Here is a 22,405-nt window from a genome sequence, read left to right on the forward strand (position 1 = left end):
AGGCTTTGTGTTTTGTAGAATAAGACAAGTAAGAGGAGTTTGGCTGTTCCACATTAGTCAATTTCAGTGTCCCTACTTAAACAGATATAGGTTAATAGTATAGGCAGTTTCTCAAAAGACATTAGAATCAAAAATAAAAAGCCTGTGGAAGTAAACTCAGAAGATGGAGAGGGCAGACAACATGAAAAGGCGGAGAAGAAGGACATGGAAAATAGAGGCAGGAAAGTTATAGCAAGGCTACTATAAAAAGGAGACAAAAAACTACTTGTAGTGAGAAGAGAGCTAATCATTTATTTGGAATTACCTGACCATAGAGAGTGTGAAAGACAGCTGAAAGTCATGAGGCCATGAAAAATGAGGAGAGAAAGGAGAAATAGAAACTGGAAAAAGCAGGACAGGGGATAACGATATGTACAAACAAATGATATCTAAGTGAGATGGCTAGACAAAAAAAAATTGGAAATCTGCAGTGGTTGTGACAGCATGAACACAAATGGTGGAGAATGCTTTCAGATTTTGTCTTGTACACTTCTGTTAGATCTCTGTCAAACATCTCTGATATGAAAAAGGATGACATCTGGATCACAATATACATATAAGTTGATAAACTTTCCCACTATGCTCAATACCATGTGTAAACTTGGTTCTTTTATAAGAATGCTCACAATGATAAATTGCAATAATACTGTAAGGACTGACACAATAATGAAGATGTATCGTTTCCTATTGAGGAATTTTATTCAAAGCCACTGAACTCAACTGAATTAGTACAGTTAAATGAAAATTTATTTTTTTTTCTTTGCCTCCAGATGTATTATTAATATCAGGTTCATAATTTTCCACTTCCCAATGTCATTTTATTTTTGCTATTATTTATATTTATATAATTATATGAATTAATTTATATAGTTATATATACTTATATAATATATTGTATATAATTATATCTATTATATATATTTATATAATATTAATTTATAGAATACTTTTGCTATTTTTTATATTTATATTTATTTTTAAAATGTACACCAAGTTAGTGAAAATGTGTATTTTGAAATGAGATATCATTAAATATTTAATGTCCTTTTTGCAAAACAGGAAAAGAAATAAAGAGCATATCATTACTCAGAGGCTGTCCTCAAAACTGCTCCTAAAAGAGAAAATATACAGGAAAGCTGCAGACTTTTTGGTTTCAGATAATTTATAAAAACAAAGGTACTTCTGCCAATTTGGATGTCCAACATTGTGCCTCATCTCCAACTGCATGTGGAAAAGAGGTGTCTCCCCTGTAGGTGTCATGCCAGACCCGTGCAGAAACCTTGAATGTTCTAATGAATCAAATGGGATAAATTGCCTGTTTAGCCAACTGAATACATACATTTGAAAGATGGATTAGGTTGACCTCCACTGTCAAAATGCAGATTTTTACATGTGAGGTAGTCACCTATATTCCTATTATAATCAGTGGGGATCTCAGCAACACAGATTTAGAAAGCTACTGAAATCACTCTAAACTGCACACATTCTGTGTAGTTCATCTGGACACCTCTCTCAGCTCCATGAGGATCAATTCAGCTGTCCACACCTAAGTGTACGATGTTGATGTACTCTTGTTTCTTTGCTTTCAGTAAGGTCTAGAAGTGTGTGGATCTCCCACAGGTCTTGTGCTGTAACTGCCAGGTATCTTCTGTACCCAGGTACATCTGTAGTTCTAATGAGTGGCAGTGCACAAGGTACTGAATCAAGCCCTAGATTTCCGTTGAAAATAATGTCAGATTAGACCTTTAATTAAGTGTTGACCACTAATTTTTAGATGCCTAAATGTAGGTAAGTGTATAGTGATGCTGACTCCAAACATTATTACAGAAATTTAAATAGACCTAAAAATAGAAAATCTTTGGGTTGGAAAAATCCCCCAAACATTGATACATTTTAGTCTGATAGGTTAATGATAGCTGTTTCAAACTTTTATTAAAGTCATATATATATATATATATAGTTTATACATATATGCCTATATATATATGCATTTAAAAACTATATCAGTAACTGCCATACTTAAAGTTCTGGACAAATTATACTTACGAGTGGCTGAAATGTTTTACAGATATGACTAGATTTTCTAACATCCTCCTCTTCAAGCAAAAGTAATATTTAATATATCTATTTGGAATATAAGATATTTTTTTCTTCAAGTGAAACCAAAATAAGATGGAAGCTATGAATATTTATCTCTAACTAGAACATAAATTAGAACAATTTCAAAGAACTCTTTCCAATTCAAAAAATAACTAACTAAAGTCTTTGGCATAAAAGCCAGAATCCATTGCTGAAGCCTGAAATCCATTGCTTCATTTCCCACTAGTTTGAAAACTGTCAGCTGGTCGATTGTCAGACCTGTTCAACAAATAATTGACATGAAACAGCATTACGGCCTCTGCAAATGTTATTACACTGTTCACAATTGTAAGCACAATCTCTCTCTCAACATGTAAGCCTTCATGCAGAACAAAGCTGCTGTGGCTGCTGCCTTTATACAATTCAGACTCTGATGTGCCAGACTTGGCATAAGCCTGTCTCTTACTAACATCAAAGACTCTCAAATAAAACAGAATTAGTGTTGTTTGGGATTTTCATGAGCATTGCATATAAATACACATCTCTGACACTGTTATAGTTGTATTATGCTTCAGCATTAATGACGTCCCTGAGCCGCATAACCCTGATCCAGAGCTGGATTTTGAATCTTCCACATTCAAGCCATATATTTTGGCAAGTAGGTTGATGCCCAGTGTTGATTTAGAACCGTGAAAACAACCCCCCCAAAAAATAAAATAAAATAAAAGTCAGATTTGCAACCAAATTTTACAGACTATTCTAACATCTTCCATAGATGGCTCACTGTCTCTCACTCTTGTCTTCCAGGCTGTGTTTGTGTCTCCTTTCTGAGATACAGACATTTCAGACATTCTGACTGAAATCATTACTTAAATGGAAATCATCCCAAAACGACTTTTAAACTTCTAAGTGGAGACGTCCAAGGTATTTAAAGTAAAAATTTCAGATGTATTAACTTTCTTTGAGCTCTTTTTATGTATCTGCCTATCTTTTAATGTTTTTAACACTAAACATGTTTGACAAAATATTCCTAAATTACTGATTTTAGTTTGGAATTTCCTGGAAATCACTTGCCTTTCTAAAATAAAATGACCTCTTGAAACAGTAATATTAAAGCACATTGTAAAAAGTACATACACTCCTTCTTGCAAAAAAGCATATGAAAATGTTGGTGTTTAAACATCCATTTTTGAAAAAAGAAGAACCCACGGAGAAAGTCTTTCTGCAAGATATCTTTGGTTTTAATTTCTGTCTCGTTTCCACTTTGCTTCTCTTTACGAAGTTATAGGATAGAGGAGATACTATAAACTCAGCAGGTTAACAAGTTACTTTAATTCTTAGAAGTTCCCCATTCTGCAATGATTTTATACCACTAGATCTTACTAGGTCTTTCCAGGTCTTGTCCTAGTGAAGATAATTTGTTCTGAGCACTTATTTTTTACCAATAGAAATCATAGTTAATACCATAATAAAAATAAAATAGCATCTACAGTAAAAAAGAATCCAGAATAGTCATCAGAGGACTGAAAGCAAAATGACCTGTAAGCCCTTTCTCATGTCGAGCAGAGTAGGGCAGGTGGTTTGATTTTAATAAGTAGGGTTTTCGCTAAAGCATAGTGAACTGCTTTTGGCCAAACTTTACTATGTTATACTGTATATGTGACAGTAAGGCTTCCAGTTACTTTGTATTGTGGCAAATACATTAAATAATCTTGGATATATCTCTGACCTAGGCAAATTTTTTGGCATGAAACTCTTGTTAGATGTTACTCAACACCACATTTGTCACGTAACACTGTGAATTAGCTTTAAAAAAAAAAAAAAAAAAGTTTATTTTCCAACATTGTAAGTATTTTTGCTTTTTTTTAATGATTTCTTATTTTCATTTAAATTTAATAGAAAATAGTCTAAATAAACAACTGTCCTGCAGATATAAATAGATACATATGGGAATACTTCATTTATAAGAAGTCTGGTATACTGTTTGTTCTAATTACCTTGAATGAATTCTTGATTCTCCTTGTTTCCATTAGAATTTATCAAAAGTATTCAGTGTGTAGATATCCTTACTGCATTCCTTACAAATGTCAGATGAATAAATGCTGATGCATGATACAGATTTTGTGAATGGAATGGAAAGTACAACATATACTGTACTTTTAGCTCTACGTTACAAATACTTTCATTACCACGTCTATGCAATTGCAAGTTTTCTGACACTTTTTGAACTTTTTTTGACAATCAAAAATGGCTGAATTTGCATAAAAAGTTTGTAATTGCACTTGTTGACTCAAAATTACTACCTCAAAATTTCATCTATTGATTTGGCATAGAAAATTCTGAGAAACAAAAATGGTAAAACAACGGCTTTGTAAAACATCAGTACTGGACCACAATATCTCCATATATGACTGTTCTTAAACTGCATGCCTCTTCTAAGAAGAGTTTTGATTTGACATAAAGAAGAAAAGAAAATGGACAAACATCATATCTACTTATTTCCCCCATATTCTGTGCTGGTGTGGCCTCAACACTCCAGCATTGTGTGCAGTTTTGGTGACACAATGTAAGAAGGACATAAAACTGTTGGACAGTGTCCAAAGAAGGGCTAAGAAGATGGTGAAGGGCCAGGAGGAGATGACGTATGAGGATCGGCTGACCTTACTTGTTTTTTTTCAGCCTAGAGAAGAGGAGACTGAGGGGAGGCCTCATCACTTCCTCACAAGAAGGAGAGGAAAGGGAGATGCTGATCTCTTCTCCCTTGTGACCAGCAACAGGACCCCAGGGAATGGCATGAACCTGCAACAGGGAAGGTTCAGGCTGGATATTAGGAAAAGGTTCTTCGTTGAGAGGGTTGGGCACCCTTCCAGACTCCCCAGAGAAGTCATCATGGCACCGAGCCTGTCAGAGTTCAAGAAGCATTTGGACAACACTGTCAGACATATGGTTGGATTTTGGGGCAGTACTGTGTGGAGACAGGAGCTGGACTCAATGATCCTTGTGGGTTCCTTCCAAGTTGGGATGTGACATGATTATTATACAACTAAACAGAAAGCACTAATTATAAATTATAAAAAGTGATGAGGAGACAACTTTTATTGATTAAGAAGTTTCCAGAAAGTTCTATAAAGTTTATATAACAATCTGTACCTGTATGACACTCTGCAACAAAGATCAGCCAAGTCCCTTTGACTAGTCAAAAGAAATAGCAAATACTAGCCTTGACATTTTTGACATCTTTTCAATATATTCTTCTTTGGGAAACCTGAAGTTAAGTTCTGCTGCATCTAAAAGAGGGTAGCAAAAGTTGTTGCAAGGAAAGGCGGTAGCTGCTAAGGTCTCTCCTGCAGAAATACACAACATATAATTAACACCATCTCTTACTCAGACTACCTGTGTAAACGTTTGCCATCATATGGGGTAGGGAAAACTTGATTTGAATGAACACCATACACTATTGCAAAAAGAAGGCTGCTCATGTAAAATCAATGCCAGGATGTATCACTTATCTTAGCTGTGGGACAAATTCCTGTTTGGATAATGCAATTAAGTTACTCAGAAAAAATAATTTGGGAAAGACAAAGCTGTTTGTGAGTTCTGCTACTGAATTAAAGCATATTGCACAGACATATAAATGTATACATGTTCTTCTATACCTAATGTTTTCCATAATAGTCAAACTAGTTGAAGCACTGTATGCATTGGCAAAGTAACTTGAAAATTTATGGATATTTTTTCTCCTGAGGCATCACAATGTTTCAGGCTGTTATAGCTGATTATACAAGCAGAAATACTAAAAATCAGCTTTTGAGAGTTTAAAACAGCACTGTTAGGAAAAAAAAAAAATCTGACTACGTAAAAAAAAAAAAAGCATACATGCTATATAATTACAGAAGTTTTGCAACTTACAGGAGTTTGCATCTCAGTCATGATGCATAGTTTTCCTTCAGGTATTCAGTGTCAAAGCAAAAGTCCCAGAGATCCAACTATACTGAGTTTGTGTTTTATGGTAAATCAGATAACAGATATCCCAAATCATTCTGTACTGCCAGATAAAATACACTACACAGCTGGAAGCTGGGGCAATTGAAATGTCAAACATGCACACCTGAGACAAGTCTTTGTCTGTTGCTCCATAATGTGGGAGATTGCAGTTGAAGAATTTGTAGTATAACAAAGAGAAAGTACTGGTACTATTGGGGGTGGGGCTTGGAGGAGAAGAGAATAAGAAATGGGGAAAAATGAAGAAATAAAGAACAAAAGGATAAAGGAAAAAAGAAGAAAGAAATAAAGAAGAAAAGGAAAAAGGAAAAAAGAAGAAAGAAGAAAAGGAAGAAGGAAAAAAGAAAGAAAGAAGAAAAGGAAGAAGGAAAAAGGAAGAAAGAAGAAAAGAAAGGGAAGAAATGAAAAGAAATGTTCAAGGGACTAGTATCATTTCTTCCCATCAAATGGAATCTGCTTTGATCAATTAATAGGATATGCCATTATCACTGTTTAATAATAGCAGAAATACCACCTGTACCAAACATGTTTTCTTGATGGTTGGAGAAAAAGGAAAAAAAAAAGACAAAAATTTTCCTTTTAAGTCATGGTCATGTCCAAAAGTATTCTGGATAGTAGAAGATCAATTCAAAATTTTGTAAAAATGTCTGATGAGTTTTTCATAGTGTTCTCTTCAGGAGTATTTTACCTGTGTATTTCTTCCTAAATTTCCCTGCATTTGTTATGAATCTTTGACTAGACAGTCTCTTCGTCAAATACACAGATCCAACACTTCTTTATATAAAATTTGATTAGTCTAGTTCTATCTGGTTCAACCATCTGCTTGAAAAGACATAAAAATATAATGTTATTGGTGAAGTGATGGAAAAATAGAGTATCATGAAAAATAAGGAAGTTCTATTGATTTATTTTAAACAAATAAATATATTTCCTTGTGAGGGAGAAAAATGACTATTTTTAAAAGATGTTAAGGCTAGACAGATGCATTTTTTATTTTTTAATCTTACATTCATAAAGGTCATAAACATTAAACACAAAGCACAACTTTAGTATTAGTTCAAGCACTCTTGGAAACTATAGAAACAATGAAAAAAATTGAAAAACATTTAAACACAAAAGGAAGTATTTCCCTTCATTAACTCAGTACAAAAACACTGTTTGCAAGAAACATTGAAAGTTAGGTGGAATATGGATGTTTTAGGAGAACAAAGTGTTGTCATATTGAATTCATGCTGGAATCAGGCAAAGAATGACAAAAAAAAAAATATTTAGACAGATTATGCCATGAGCTGTTCATTTCCTGTTACCAAGGAAGAGGCAGTAGCCAAAATATTCCACCCTTCTGGCTGTTACTGTACATGTGCTGTTATACTGTTTTAGCACACTAAGTTCTCAGTGACCAGAGGTTAACGTAGTTGTTCCCCCAAAAGATACAGTCAACAACAGATGTTTTAAAATGCAGTTATTTTGAGATTTAAATAATAATAATAATAACTTGGGAGCAATCAAGTGTAGGCTATAGATATGTAGCCATAAGGTAATGTACATTTCTTCTAAGAATAGAAAAAGTTGACTCCAATGAGAAAAAAATGGTTTGTTCAACCTACATATTTAATATTAAAGATATATTTCCTTAATTTGATAGACTTCATCTTCTGTTAAAACAACAAAACCACAAACACATCTGTGCCAGAGAACAGAACCAAACTGCTGGTATCTGTTGTGACTTTGTCCAACAGACTCCTGAAATTAGACAATGATTTTGTAGTCTTTGAATAAACAGATATGACACAACACAAATATGCTAAACAGAAAATGCACAGTTATCAGATTGCTGTTTGAAAGAATGTTTTTTACATTGCCTTTTAAAATATACAATAAATCAGGACACATAAGAAGTACATGCAAAATGATAGCCCACTTGATCCTAAAATCTGTACTTTTATAGTTCATTTTCTTTCTCTTTCTCTTATCATATTATTTCGCTCCCTGAAGCGGGATGTGTTGTATCTGAGGAGATACATTGTGGGTAAAAGAAAATTAGAGATACTTTCATTGTGAAATAATACACTTGTGTTACAAGAAATAATCTTTGAAATGAATAAAATAATATCATTTTTAAAGGTGCTTTCTCCCCCGTTGCTTTCAAATTTCCTGAAAATTTGCATTCTAAGTTTGCCAAGGGGAAAAAATAAAATAAAAAATACAGCTATCTGTTTCAAAGGTGAAATAAAAATATGCTTGGTTAAATATCTGGCTTACAGTTCAATGAAGTCTGAACTTTTTGAAAATAAGTAAATAAAAGTGTTGCAGATCTCGTAAAGACTAGGAAAACTTAGGCAAAGGTATGCTGTAGATTTTTATTTTTATTTTTTTTTTCTGCAAAGAAAGAAGTACAATATGGTAAAGCAAACAAAACCTATAAATCAGATGATAAAAAATGCACATTATAAAAGAACTGCTTCCTGTTTGGGAGGGAGGAATAGCTAAAATAACATGCACTCAGCTTTCATAACCTGTAGCAGGAGTGACTTCAAAGAAATAGCTAAGCAGCCAAACGTTAAAATGAAGCGCCTGATCACATCTGTCAGAATCTGTTTTAACTTTTTGGATGGAGATATGCCATGTTTACACTTTTTTTCTTCTTTTTTATTTTTTTATTTATTTTTTTTATTATTCTAGAAGGAAAGGAGTGGCTAGAAGGATCTTCTTTACCTATTTATAGGCACTGGGATAAACTAGTAATCTTCCTTTCATACCGATGATGCTAATAACCTCTGTCCCAGCTTTGCAAACTAAAGCAGAGACTACATGAATTGTGAAGGGTGGAATTGAAAGAACATTTAACAATATGTATCTTTGAAATTTTCACTTCTAAGGCAAATCACAGACCTCTTTTGACTGGAATTTAAAGTTCATGTACAAACATATACAAGAATGCCAAAGCCTCCATTACATAGCATGGAAAGGAAACTTTTCTTAGCATTATTACATTTCTCTCAGATGCCTGAAGTAACCAGCCATTCCTTGCATGTCTATTTTCATGCCTATTACCATTTTTTATTTCACTACTGTTGTCTCTCCTTCAATCTCTTGGTTTACATCCTGCTCAACTGCACAGATCTTTCAAATTATCAACCTGTTTTGGGGAAATTCAGACATCAGTATTTCCAGACAATCAAGGCACGTACCTTTTATCTAATTTACATAATCTTCTCAAGTTCCTTGCCTTTAAATATGAGATTTTTCCTTTAAAGTTAGAAAAGTGTTTGTTTTTGCTGTGTGTTTATATGTATATGTTTAATTCCAGAGATATTACCTATTATAGAAAAAAATGTTTTCTCAGCTTCTCTGATGGACTTTTACTGTCAATAGACACTTTGAAATATATAACCAGTCACTGTTAAAGCTATACACTGGAAATATCCAGAGACATAGCTTGTCTTCACAGCTGATAATCTGACCCAAATGAAACTATTTTATTGTACTTATCTGTGAGTCCTTTCCTCAGAAAGGACTAGATACTCATCTCCAGAAACGATGAACTCTCAAAGACTATGAGTCAAGTAATATAGATATTTTGAATTTTCATAAAAGCCCAATCTTAGGTCTGGTTCATTCTATCTTAAAAGGCAGTTTTTAAATAAATTGATGTATCTGCAACCTCTGTTGGCTCTACAGTTGTATTTTTTTAATGGACCAGATTGAGGTAAATCTAATTCTTCCTGTAATAGAGACCGTACAATGAAAAGTCCCTGGAATCTTCCAATGGTTTCACTGCTCTTTATTATAACATCCATACACCAAAATGTACCTCTTCCAAGGCAGTCTGTGGAAACCAGAAAATTTTACTAGAAACTTTTTCAATAGAAATAAAATATTTAGGAGGAAAAATGTGGAGGTATCCCTCCAGTATATATGGACTCATTCTTTCTATGCATCTTCAGAAAATGCTGTATTTCCCAGGCATGCCACGAACAAATGAACAGGAAGACCACTGCTTGCCAAGAAGTCTCTGGCTTTCTGAGCATGCATAGGGCAGTTCTGCTGTGCAGATGGAGCACACACACAGCAGATGGCCTCATGACTTGGAAAATGACTGAAGAAGACAGAGGTGGAGATGAGGTTGCTCTTGCTGCCAGAACAGTTTTATCTGCACCATCTCCGCAGCATGGTGCACGAAACATACAAATCAGGCCAGAGTAGACCATATCCATTAACCTCTTGCATAGGCCAGCTATGCCTTTGTCCCATGTTGAGGCTGTAAGTCCTAAAATCTGTGTATTCTCGTGATGTCTGCTAAATATCTTAGTAACACAAAAACAAACAAACATGTTCTGGTTTTGTTCCATACATTGTAAAGATTACATTTACAGTGTGGAAATGTGTCTTTTAGGAGATTATGAGCTCCAAAATTAGCTAATGCTAACATTTTAATTGGTGAGAATTATAATTTATGCATCTTGAATGCTTCTTTTAAGAATACTGTCATCCAAAACTTCCTTCACAGTCAATGAAAAAACTGTGGTATATGAAGTCTGAATTATGAAGAGTATATGAAGACTGAATTTTTTCTTCTGCTTCGAACTCAGTAGTTGAAGAATTAATTTAGGACAACTGTAAATTACTCTTCAAAATTTAGAGAAAGGTTTCTAAAACAGGAAAATTCTGATTTCCCTCATTTTAAACTTTATGAAATAATCTACTACGGAGAAAAGCTTAAACATACTAAAAGTTTTTTTTGTTTGTTTGTTTTAAATAGATCAGCAGTGATCACCACAAAACAAAACTTAACTGACTGTACAAGAGGACCCTGAGATTGAAGTGCTTTTAAACGGTTTTATTTTGCTGGATAGTAATACTATTTACTTAATTTTTAGATAACAGTTTATACCCTGATTATCAAAAATAACTTTGAATTCAATCCATTAGCATTTAAACAAAAGACAAGAAATGAATCATAATTTCTGCACCAAGTTGTTTGGTATTCTAATTCCGAACTGCTATTTTTCTTCAGCAACACAGTCCCTTGACAGCAGCAATTTGGAACTAAGTACACTGTCATGGACATATGAGCCCCAAGTGTGTCTATACACCTTCTTTGCAGTGTTGTCAGTTGAAGATTTTTATGATTGTCAGGGCACAGAGTAGTATTTTGGAGCATCTGGATTATCTTGTAGTCTTTTTTGGCTTCTGTGCTGAGACAAGTAGGTATGATTGAAAAAAAGAAGTGTTACTTACAAAAAGGTGTTTTCATTAGAATAGCTACAATGGAAGCTAAAAATGTAAATGATTATTTATGAGCCATCATATCTCATAGAGACAGTATTTATGGATTGTTTGAATGGTTAAGAAAGCAGCAATAAACTGCAAGAAGAATATCTAAAGCCAAAAACCCAACACATCCACCCACCACACAGCATTCCTGTGCAAAGCAAATTGATCTTTTCTCATGTTTGTTTACAACCAGCTCTTCATAGACTAAACTCCAGTAAGTTGTGGAGTTTCTGATGTCCTCTCTCTATATACAAACAGTGCATACACTATAAACACAATGAGGGAGGTAGGAAATAGAACTCCACAATAAGCCCCTGAAGAACTGACCCCTCACATGAAGAGCTGGTTGATAAAGCAAACCAATGGGGGTGACAAAAGGTAAGACAAGCTCAAAGCACTAATGATTTAAGCAAGAAAATATCAGCTTATTCTCTCTGTAGGCAACACCGATGCCTACAAAGATTTCCTTTTCAACCAGAAACAGAAGCTCATTTAGAAGTGAATTCTGTAAAAAACATTTTCTGTTTGCATATGTAATTGATAAGTGCCCTACAGTACTAAACAGAATCACTTTGGTTTTAACTTAGGTTTCAGTGTTTACAAAGTTTCCAGACTATTTCCTATGAAATACAAAAGCTGTTTTATATTCCATAACTTTCTACTACACAAGTTTTATGAGACCTGAGTACACAGTAACATGACTTAAAATCTTTCCAAAATGTATTAATATGCAAAGACACTAGTAATATGAGTTAACATTAATTTTCCAATTTGCAGGCAAATTAAAAAAAAATAAAATCTTACATACAAATCACCAAATGTCTATCGCTTCACAGCAGGATATATCAGTCAGATATATATATATGCTTTAACGAGTTGTACTTACAAGTTTAGGAGTTAGGTAGCCATTTGAGGCCATGCTACAATTATAAGAATTAAATAAATAAAGTGTTACCATTACCTTGCAGAGTAATCAAAGTTTCACCACTGCTATGCTATTCACAAGTATGCTTTTTAGATGAAAAAATGAGGCAGAAATAGTAATGGAATTTTAGAGAAAGGAAGATTTCTAACATTCTTTCATTTGACAGATTATTTATCTGTAATAGCAAGACAATCTTTATTAGGAAAAATCCTAGAAAAAAAAATAAAGTTGTTGTTTCTAATCTAACCAATCCCTAAACATTTTGTCTGCTTTGCATGCTACTAAAAGAACTACCATTAGAAGTAACCATATGATATATATTATTATCTAGAACAGCTGTAAACTTATAGAATGATCGTTTGAGAAATCAGGAGATAGTAAGGAAGTTCATCTAGAAAAGTAGACAGTTACTGAAATGTAGGTTTCTTAAAGATGGTAGAAATTAATATGTTCAATGTCTGTCCTCCTATGCTATTATAAAATGGTAGCTCAATGGATTAAGTAGGATTTCATACATCGGAAAAGAATCTCACTGAGAAGCATATTGTGTGCAGTTTTGGGCACCACAGTATAAAACTGTCATAAAGCCATTAGAGATTGTCCAAAGGAGGGCTACAAAGGTTGTGAAGGGTCTAGAGGGGAAGACATGTGAGGAGCGGCTGAAGTCCCTTGGTTTGTTCAGCCCAGAGCAGAGCAGGCTGAGGGGAGGCCTCATGGTGCCCTGCAGCTCCCTCACGAGGGGAGCGGAGGGGCAGGCGCTGAGCTCTGCTCTCTGGGTCAGCGACAGGACCCGAGGGAACGGCATGGAGCTGGGTCAGGGGAGGATCAGGCTGGGAAAAGGTTCCTCGCTGAGAGGGTAGTTAGGCACTAGAACAGGCTCCCCAGGGAAGTGGTCACGGCACTGAGCCTGCTGGAGTTCAAGAAGCATTTGGATGATGCTCTTAAACATAGTTTCATTTTTGGGTGGTCCTGTGTGGAGTCAGGATTGGACTTGATGACCCTTGTGGGTCCCTTCCAACTCAGGATATTCTATTACTCTACCATTCTAAAAAAGCAATAAAGCCATTTGAATAACCACTTAGGAGATGTGAAAAGCAATACATTTAATTTTTTATATTAATTATGAAATATTTTTCATATGAATACATATTAATTATTTCTAATCTAAGCATTTTCATGTCAATTATTACTGTATTTAAATTGATTATATCTTTATCTAAGAAATTCCTTCTGCAAAGCAATTATTTCATAAATTCTTATAGTCATCTACTTTCATATTTTTGATCCAGAGTGCACAAATAGAAACAAATTTTCTAGTAACTATGTGACATGGCATAGGTTTAGAAAATCAGATTCTCAACTACTGTAACTCATTGACTAAGCAAATGAAACTAATTTCTTGGATTCTAAATTAACTTCTGTCTGCAATAACTTCTGCATGTGCTGAAGGAATATTTTCTTACTCTCACTCAATTCAATTCAATTTTATTCTTTTTATGTAATTTAATTCAATGTCTACTTAAAAGTAAGTAATCAATTAAGATTTCAGAGAGCAGGAGATTCTCTGTCACAGAATATGAAAAAATCAAGCTGAAAGAGGATGTATCTTGTAGTGCTAAACATTGAGAATGCTTACCAGAAATAACCTGTTCATTTTTTTTAACTATGTATCTGTATATATATGTATATGTGTATTTACGTAATGTTTCAATAAGCTTTAAATTTGAATCATATTTTAACAGATTTACCTTCTTATGTGTCCAGCATGTTTAAGACTGTTTCCAACAGCAAGTGATATTTAACTAATAAACTACCATAAAAGATGCAATTTAGGCAATTTTATATGAAATACCTAAATGTCAAAACACAGATGATGAGAGAAAATCGTTATACATGACAGGCAAACAGGAGATGTGTTAGCTATTATCTTTTAATAAAATAGAAGAATGTCAGCCAAAAGTCTGGATGAATATATACTGAAGTACATTATGGAATAAGTGGTTATGAGTAACACAAATTCCAGATACCAAAAATAGTATAGTTAGCAAAATAACTGTATTTATAGGCAAATTCTATTTAAACCATGTCAATGCAATGGTAATTTTCAAGAATAAGATCTAAAACAACTATGTACATCCACTTTGTTACATAGTTGAGCTAATTAATTTTGCAGCAGATTTACTCTAAATACTCTGTAATTGACTAACAGAGAAATGTCCCTGCCTTCAATCATTTACAATCACCATTTGGTGCAATCTTGGAGCACAACAGAAGGACTCTTTTGAAATCAATGAAGTTAAAATTTATAAATAAATTATAAAGAAATAAAAACAGAATCAGGGCCGAAGTTAAGGAAAATAATATATATATTTAGAGAAGTCATTAGGGGATTCTTTTCTGAGACAATCAGAATCTACTAAAAGCTCCATATATAGTCTTTGTATGATTTCAATAGTGCTTCTCTACTATTTTTATTTTAACAAAATGTCACTATTACCTTTACATGTATAAATGATAGATTTTTACTTTAAATAGGACTTAGCCACTTATCCTTAATCTTACATACTCTTGAAGAATGTTATCATACAGAGCCAAGAACAAGCGAACCTTTAAAAATAAAAGGAATACCACCTAATGCCATCTGCAGCTGTGAAAAAAATGTTTTTATTATATTTATGCTCTAGACCTAATTGAGAAACTTTCAGTTTGTTAAACCCTGAATATTTCCATTGATCTTGTTTTATTATTATTTATTTATTTGTTTTATTATTATAACTGATGCTGCAGAAAGCAGCATGATTTTTTTTTCACTATTTCTGAAATAATATAGACAAAAGCAATATGGGATATAGACCATATGTATTATTCCTACAAATAAAACTTTAACAATTGAATTTAGACACAAGGTTACATTGCCTTTAAAACTGTGCATGATCATGGTAAAAGCTGTGAAATGAGACCTACCTTTTTGCTGAGGAGCAAAATTTCCATTCTGTAAGTCACCTCTGTCAATAATTTGATAACAGCAGCCTCTTTTTGTCCATATTTTTAAGTATTTTTAGGTAAACTTACTATTCTTATCTAAGACCTTCTCCTTTCTATCGCTAAATATAATCATCGAGGAAAACTAGGTATCAGCTTATGGTGAAATCAAGACAAAGTTTGTTGGACTATACAAGCCCCCCAAAGTTGCAGATTCTGGCTCTGAGCCGTGCTATATTGGTAGCTAATAAAGTTCCCACAAGAGTACCCAAAACTCATAAGCTGTAGAGCAGATCAAGTCCTTGAGACGTGCTACTCATCCCTAACATTTCAAATGATCTGATTTAGCACACTGTTAAGTGATGGAACTCATTGCCACAATATGTTCCTGAAGCCAGAAGCATAAGGAGCTCCATAAACTAATCAGAGAAATTCTTTGTATATATGTTCACTGCGGATTGTTGAGAACATACACACATCTACAGGCCCCAGCTCAGCAAGTTCCTGACCTGAAGATCTCTGGAGGCTGACAAGGTATGCTGTAAAGGTTCATTTGTCTTTTCTCTCTTTAAGACCTGCCACCAGATACAGAATGCTGAATAATAATAATAATAGTAACAATAGTAATAATAGTAATAATAGTAATAATAGTAATAATAGTAATAATAATAAATTAATTTTAAAATTTAATTCAATAAAAATAATATATACCCTGACCTACTACAGTTCTTACATTCTTAAAAATTAGTACATTAAGAATGTATAAGAACTATTTTGCTATCTTCTCAATTTAACTCAATCCCAAATTAAAACTAAGACTAAAAATAAAACTAAAAATAAAAACAAAATAAATGGGGAGGAGGTCAACCTGTAGCATTCCATTTGATGTGATAATTAAAAGAGGTGGAATAGTGTACTTCTGAATAGGAAGTACATTATTCTTCTGCTGGATGATACTCCATGTTCTACAGCTGATATACTGCGACAGAAATAAAGTCCTTGAGAGAAAGGTTGCCAAGTGGGTACAATTTAAAAGCCCTCACAGGTCAAACTCAAAAGATTAATTTCATATTTTTTCCTAAAGTTCCTTGTTTCACTTACTGTATGCATGCCAATATTTGCTGTCAGCTGAAAAGGAAATATAAAAAGCCAGTCATCTTCCTAGTGTAAAATACATTAAAGAACAATGTGACTAACTTCTTGTGTCATTCAAATACTGGGTTGTCATTGGAGTTGTAGGCAGAAAAAATATTGGCAACTATGAACGACATATTGATTTCTCTGATGTATATTTTAAATTATAACCAGAAACTTGGAACTGAAGTTCTTCCAGCCACAGAATATGTTAGCAGGTTTTGTTTTGTTTTTACATAATTTTAATTTTTATCTAGAATTGCCACAAAAATACCAAAACAAAACTACAACAAAAAATTTTGCTGTTCCAGGAGAGATGCTGCATATTCATATACCACACAATTCAAATACTTGCTTTCAACCTGTGTGTAATTCCTAACCTCTGAACTGGGATAGCACGCTTGTATTTTTCAGTGATTTAGTATTTATGAAATATATTAAAAAACAACAGCAATTCTGTGAAGTACATTAAAATAAAATAAAATAAAATAAAATAAAATAAAATAAAATAAAATAAAATAAAATAAAATAAAATAAAATAAATGTAAATTGGGGAACAAGGTCATTCAAAAATTTGTAACAAGATTTGGAAGATTTCCAGTTATAGTTCTGGTCTATGGTGGTTGTGACTAAAATGTATTACTATATGGTAACTACTTTTCAGCCTACATTAAATGAAGCACTGGTCTCAATCAATATCTAGTTCATGAAAACCACAGTCACATTTGGTATCCATTGATACTCTTGTTTACAGTCCAAGAAAAGAGCCTAAGCAATAAGTTAACTTGGGGATGGAACTGAACCCTAATTCTTGTAGATGAGCTGTCAGATTGGGCTCCACAAAGCTGGCAGGAAGAGTGTGGAGCCTCACAAATGTTTATGTGATGAAAACTCAGTAACTGAATCTGTCAAAAATTGAGCATATGCTTTTGTTTCTTACCTCCTTGCAACAAAAGCTACAACAACATAAGTTTCTGAATACAACACAGATACATGCTGTCCATTTATAGTACAATTCCCAGAATCACTGGACTCACCAACAAATGCCAGGGAGCAGTTTCAGCTACAGCAATCTAATCTCCAGGTTGCGGAAACTTTGCAGTTTCCTCAGGCAATCTATTCCAGTATTTTTTTGGCTATCCTGTCTGAATTCTTTCTCATTACATCTAACCCAAATTCCTTGGTGCAGTTTAAACCCATTATTTTTCTTCTTACCTGCTATGGATATGTAAACATACTATCCTTTCCTCTCTGTAAGACCTCTTCACACAACTTTCTCTTGATGTTGAAACTGAGTTCCACTACATCCTGCAGATCCTTTTTCAAAGCCACTTGCCCTGTGTCTGTCCATTTAAAACCAAAGAATTTTTTCTCTTTTCTTCATTAGCTACATCCTTTTGTATAAAAAATAAAATAAAATAAAATAAAATAAAATAGCAACTTTTAATTCTGTTTTAGAATGTGTTTGGGAATGCTAATTAGGCTCTTTGCAACCTCTATCAGTTTTTGTGTTGTTTTTTTTGTTCTTCTTTTGTTGTGTTTGTTGTTGTTGTTGTTATTTGCTTGTTTTTAAATATTGCTTTATCAAAGAGAAACAGATAAAACAAAAATGGAGACTCAACTCTATACATCCTCCAGTTTGACAATGAACCATCAACTACATTGGCTTTCAGCCTATGCAAATAGATTTCCTAACCTACTTACAAGAACATGCCATGTGAAACTATGGCAGTAATTTTATTCAAGTTAAGACACATGACATTCACTACTTCTATTTACAGTGCCTGATAATCTATTATAGAAAATGTGAATATTTTGTGATCATTTGACAACTCATCCTATTTTTACATCCTATTCTATAATATTTACAATTTTTGATTACTTGTTTTCATGTTGTCTGAGGACAGACTTTCCAGTCATGAATACTTTAATAATATAAATACCAATACTCATTGGTATTTAATTTCTAGCCTAAAGCTCTGAGCCCAGATCAGATCTCTGAAATGCCATAGTAAGAAAATGGAAACATCAGTTGTTCTGAAATCAGCTCTTTCTGAAAATGTTAAAATTCTAAAGAAGTACTGTGAAAGTGATTGGGAGAAACAGCACGAACCCCCTCCATACACCCCAGCCAGAATTCAAATTTGAACAAGTGTAAGTAAGAAAGCAAAGACAACTTCGTCTTTCCTCTATACCTAAGCTACTGAGACATGAAAATGGGGAAGCAAAGTAAAAGATCTGAAGGTATTTCCTCTAGAAAACTGAATAAGAGTAAATTAGCATTCTTTATTCAAAGTATTTACAAGATTGAATATTAACATATGTTGTGCTAGCATTATACTAGAAAAAAGTATATACCTATTGTAAAGTAAAGGTTAGCATAAACAATACCAAGTATGTGCTACAGTGGAATATAAATATTTGCCTAAGGTGTGGGGAAGCAATGTGTATGCAGCAGAAAGATAGGTTTATACAGAGTTTCTGATGGAAAAAAAAAGGGGGGGGGGGAATAACTTTTTCCTGTATTTCTTCATTAACAGCATTAGACTTCCATAAACAATTTATTTGAAATTAGAAACTATTTGATCTTGGTGTATGTTCTTTAGTATCCACTTCTGCAAAACATTAAAGAATATCTAAAAGACAGCGTGTAAATATTTCAGAAGTCCTCTGAATATTGTTTGCAATAGATCATGTGATGTTTACCAAATTTCTGCCAGTTATTTAAACACTTAGCCAAAACAAATGAAGAAATATAGGGGTGGGGGTGAGGAAAGGGATTTTGAGAGAGCAAGGGAAGGGAAATGAGATTTAAAAAAAAAAAAAAAAGAAAAAAGAAGAAAGAAAAGAAAAAGAAAAGGAGCTTTACATTGATTTGAAGCTAGAATGACATGCCAGTGCCAGTTTGAGACTCTACTAACAGCTGGAGGATATTTACATTGCAAAATCATGTTCATTCTAAATGAACAATATGAAAACATCAGCAGAAAGAGCTTCCAGAGTCTGCTAGCATAGCCATGTGCTTCTGAAGAATTTCCACACAATTAGAAAGGTTGTAAAAATTGCAAACATTTGTAGCCAGTCTGCTAGCTAAAGATTTTTTTTTACAGATGGATTGGAGAGGGTGAGTCATTTTAGGAATTATTTTCAGATCAAATTCTTAAAAAAATATGTACTGATTACATAAAATCACTGGATATATTGAACTATGAAATAAACTGTTACAGAAATCCCTTACCAACTTTCCAGTCATTAACATTTTAATAATATAAAATGTTAAAATGGTCTCTGTGGCTGCAAAGTGAAATTATATAAATATCAGATTGTATTTAGAACCATATTTTTAAATGTAATAAATAAATAAATAAACTGTAACATTTCTGGACACGGTTTATTAAGATTATTAAGAGTCTGTTTTCCAAATTTATTTGGACCTGACATAGCAGAACCACCCCAGTCACCACTAAATACTAATCCCAGTAATCCCTCATCCATTTCCTTTATGTAGCACAGTTGGAAAGTTCCTTCTTGGGATACCTGGTTTCAGTATGACCATCTCAGCTATGTGTATGTCTTTTTTCCATCATATTTGACTGCCCAGACTGTCATTCAAGTACTGAGCTTTCTTTTTTTTCTTTCTTTTTTTTCCTTTTCCTTCCTTTTCCTTGTCCTTTTCCTTTTCCTTTTCCTTTTCCTTTTCCTTTTTTTTCCTTTCCTTTTTTCCTTTTCCTTTTCCTTTTTTTTCCTTTTTTTTTCCTTTTCCTTTTTTTCCTTTTCCTTTTTTTCCTTTTCTTTCCTTTTTTCCTCTTTCTTCTTCTTCTTCCTCTTCTTCTTCTTCTTCTTCTTCTTCTTCTTCTTCTTTTTTTTCCTTCACTGAAGTTGTTTTATGCTACTAAACAATTAAAGCTTCTAACCAGCAATAATCATGTATAAAAAAAAATTCTTCATATTGCTTCTCCCATCTAAGTAGGAAATCCTCTATGAAATATCAAGTCCTGAAAATACTTTCCTTATATTCATTTAACTACCTGTGAGTAAACACTGATCTTCCCGAGCTGGAATGGACTACAAATTCAAAGAGGAAATTCAGGTCTGGGTTTAGATATGCATCTATAACATGATCAATAAATTTTTGATGGTCCAATCTTCTTTTCTTTTTATCATATGTATGTTTTGACTATTTTTTGTACTCTAGTTTTTTTCTGTCTCCCTTGTCATTTTTCAGTCTCTTTCTACCTCTTGCACTCAACTCTGAGAGAATACACGAAGAAAGATGTATTTGTCTCTCATCTATAAACTGATTTAGAAAGACTATGAAAGAGTAAAGACAAAATTTCATTCTTTGCAGGGAGATTCTGTGAGTAGAGACCAGAAGCTGTCACCATGTTGGATAGCCAGCTCCAAAAGGGACCCATTGCTAGCCAAATCTGAGCCAATGAGTGGTGTCACGTGTGTCAGAAGATGCAACAACCCCTGGAGATCCTCCATACTACAGTCCATGGAGGATCCCATGCCAAAACAGGTGGGTGTGCCCTGCAGCCCCTGTAGAGGAGCCCACACTGGAGCAGGGAGGAGTATGAGGAGGAAGGAGAGAAGAGGCAAAGCATTGACTAACTGTAACCCCCCGTTCCCCATTCCTCTGCACCACTCAGGGCAGGAGGTAAAGAATAAACATTGAAGTTGACTCTAAGAAGAAGAGGGGGCTGAGGGAAGCTGTATTTATTTTTTTTTGTTTTCAGTTCTCACTGCTACAGTCTTTTACCAGTTTGGCAATAAATTAAATGAATGTTCCCCAATTTGAGTCTGTTTTGCCCATGATGGTATATGATGACTATCTCCCTGACTTTATCTCAACCCATGAGATTTTTCATTGTACTTTTTTCCCCTTGACCTGATGAAGAGGGGGATTGAGAGTGGCTTTGGGCACCTGGTGGCCAGCCAAGGTCACTCACCACAACAATTCTCAATAATCTTGTAACTATACACTAAGTGTAACTAGTATGTATTCCAAACTACTGGATGGCCAAGCTTATCTAAGCAGCCTAGAGACCTTTGTCAGTGCTAGGAAGCCAGCTCCCATTTCCACTTATCTCATAATCCACTGAAGCAGCAACTTCCTGCTTTGATGTTGCCTTTCACATGGCACACTGTCCTTAACTTCTTTGAAAAGATCTCATTGTTTCTCTCCATAGTCTTAAATCTGCCTTCAGCCTTCATGTCTACAAAAGAATTAATTAAAACCCTGACTCACTGAAGCCACTATTTTGCCATGTGGACGAGTGCTATTATCAGTTCTCTTGTATTTCCTTACCTATTTCTTCTTTTGCATTTTTACACTGTACAGACCCAGTATTGATATCAGTGGCTACAAACAGCTTCTTACCACCAGCAACAAAACCTGTGAACATAATTGCAAAATACCAAGTTGGGGGTAATAAACTCAAAACAATGAAAATAAATGAATACAGTTTCAATATGGACATAAATTTAACAAAAAATAAAGGAAGTAGTTTAAAAACTTGTAATAGTGCTGATTTCAATCTCATATCAATTCTCCATTGCTCTAGACCTGTTTTCTTGTATTCAGGTCTTTCTTTGTTTTTCTTCTTTCCTTTTTTTTTCTTCATCTATTTCTTTTATATTTTTTCCCTTTCTTAACATATTATTTTCTTTTTATTTTTTCCAGTATAAAGATATTTTTATTTACTGAGCTAAAAAAGGTAATGTAATTAAGTCTGTAATTATACTTCTAGGTATTTATACAAGTAACCGATTTTTCTAATTGTTAAGCACATGGAAGGTTGTACTTCATCTGCTTTTTGGAAACATTAACTCAAAGGCATTGTCTTCCAGTGAAATGAAATAAAGACAGCATTTAAACAGAGAAAAGAAAAAATAAAAGAGGAAGGGGAAGAGGGAGGAGAGGGAGAGGAAGGGAGGGGGATGGGGGAGGGAGGGGAGGGAGGG

The sequence above is a fragment of the Cygnus olor genome, chromosome 1 (genome assembly GCF_009769625.2).
Source record: "Cygnus olor isolate bCygOlo1 chromosome 1, bCygOlo1.pri.v2, whole genome shotgun sequence".
In the NCBI taxonomy this organism is placed as follows: Eukaryota; Metazoa; Chordata; class Aves; order Anseriformes; family Anatidae; genus Cygnus; species Cygnus olor.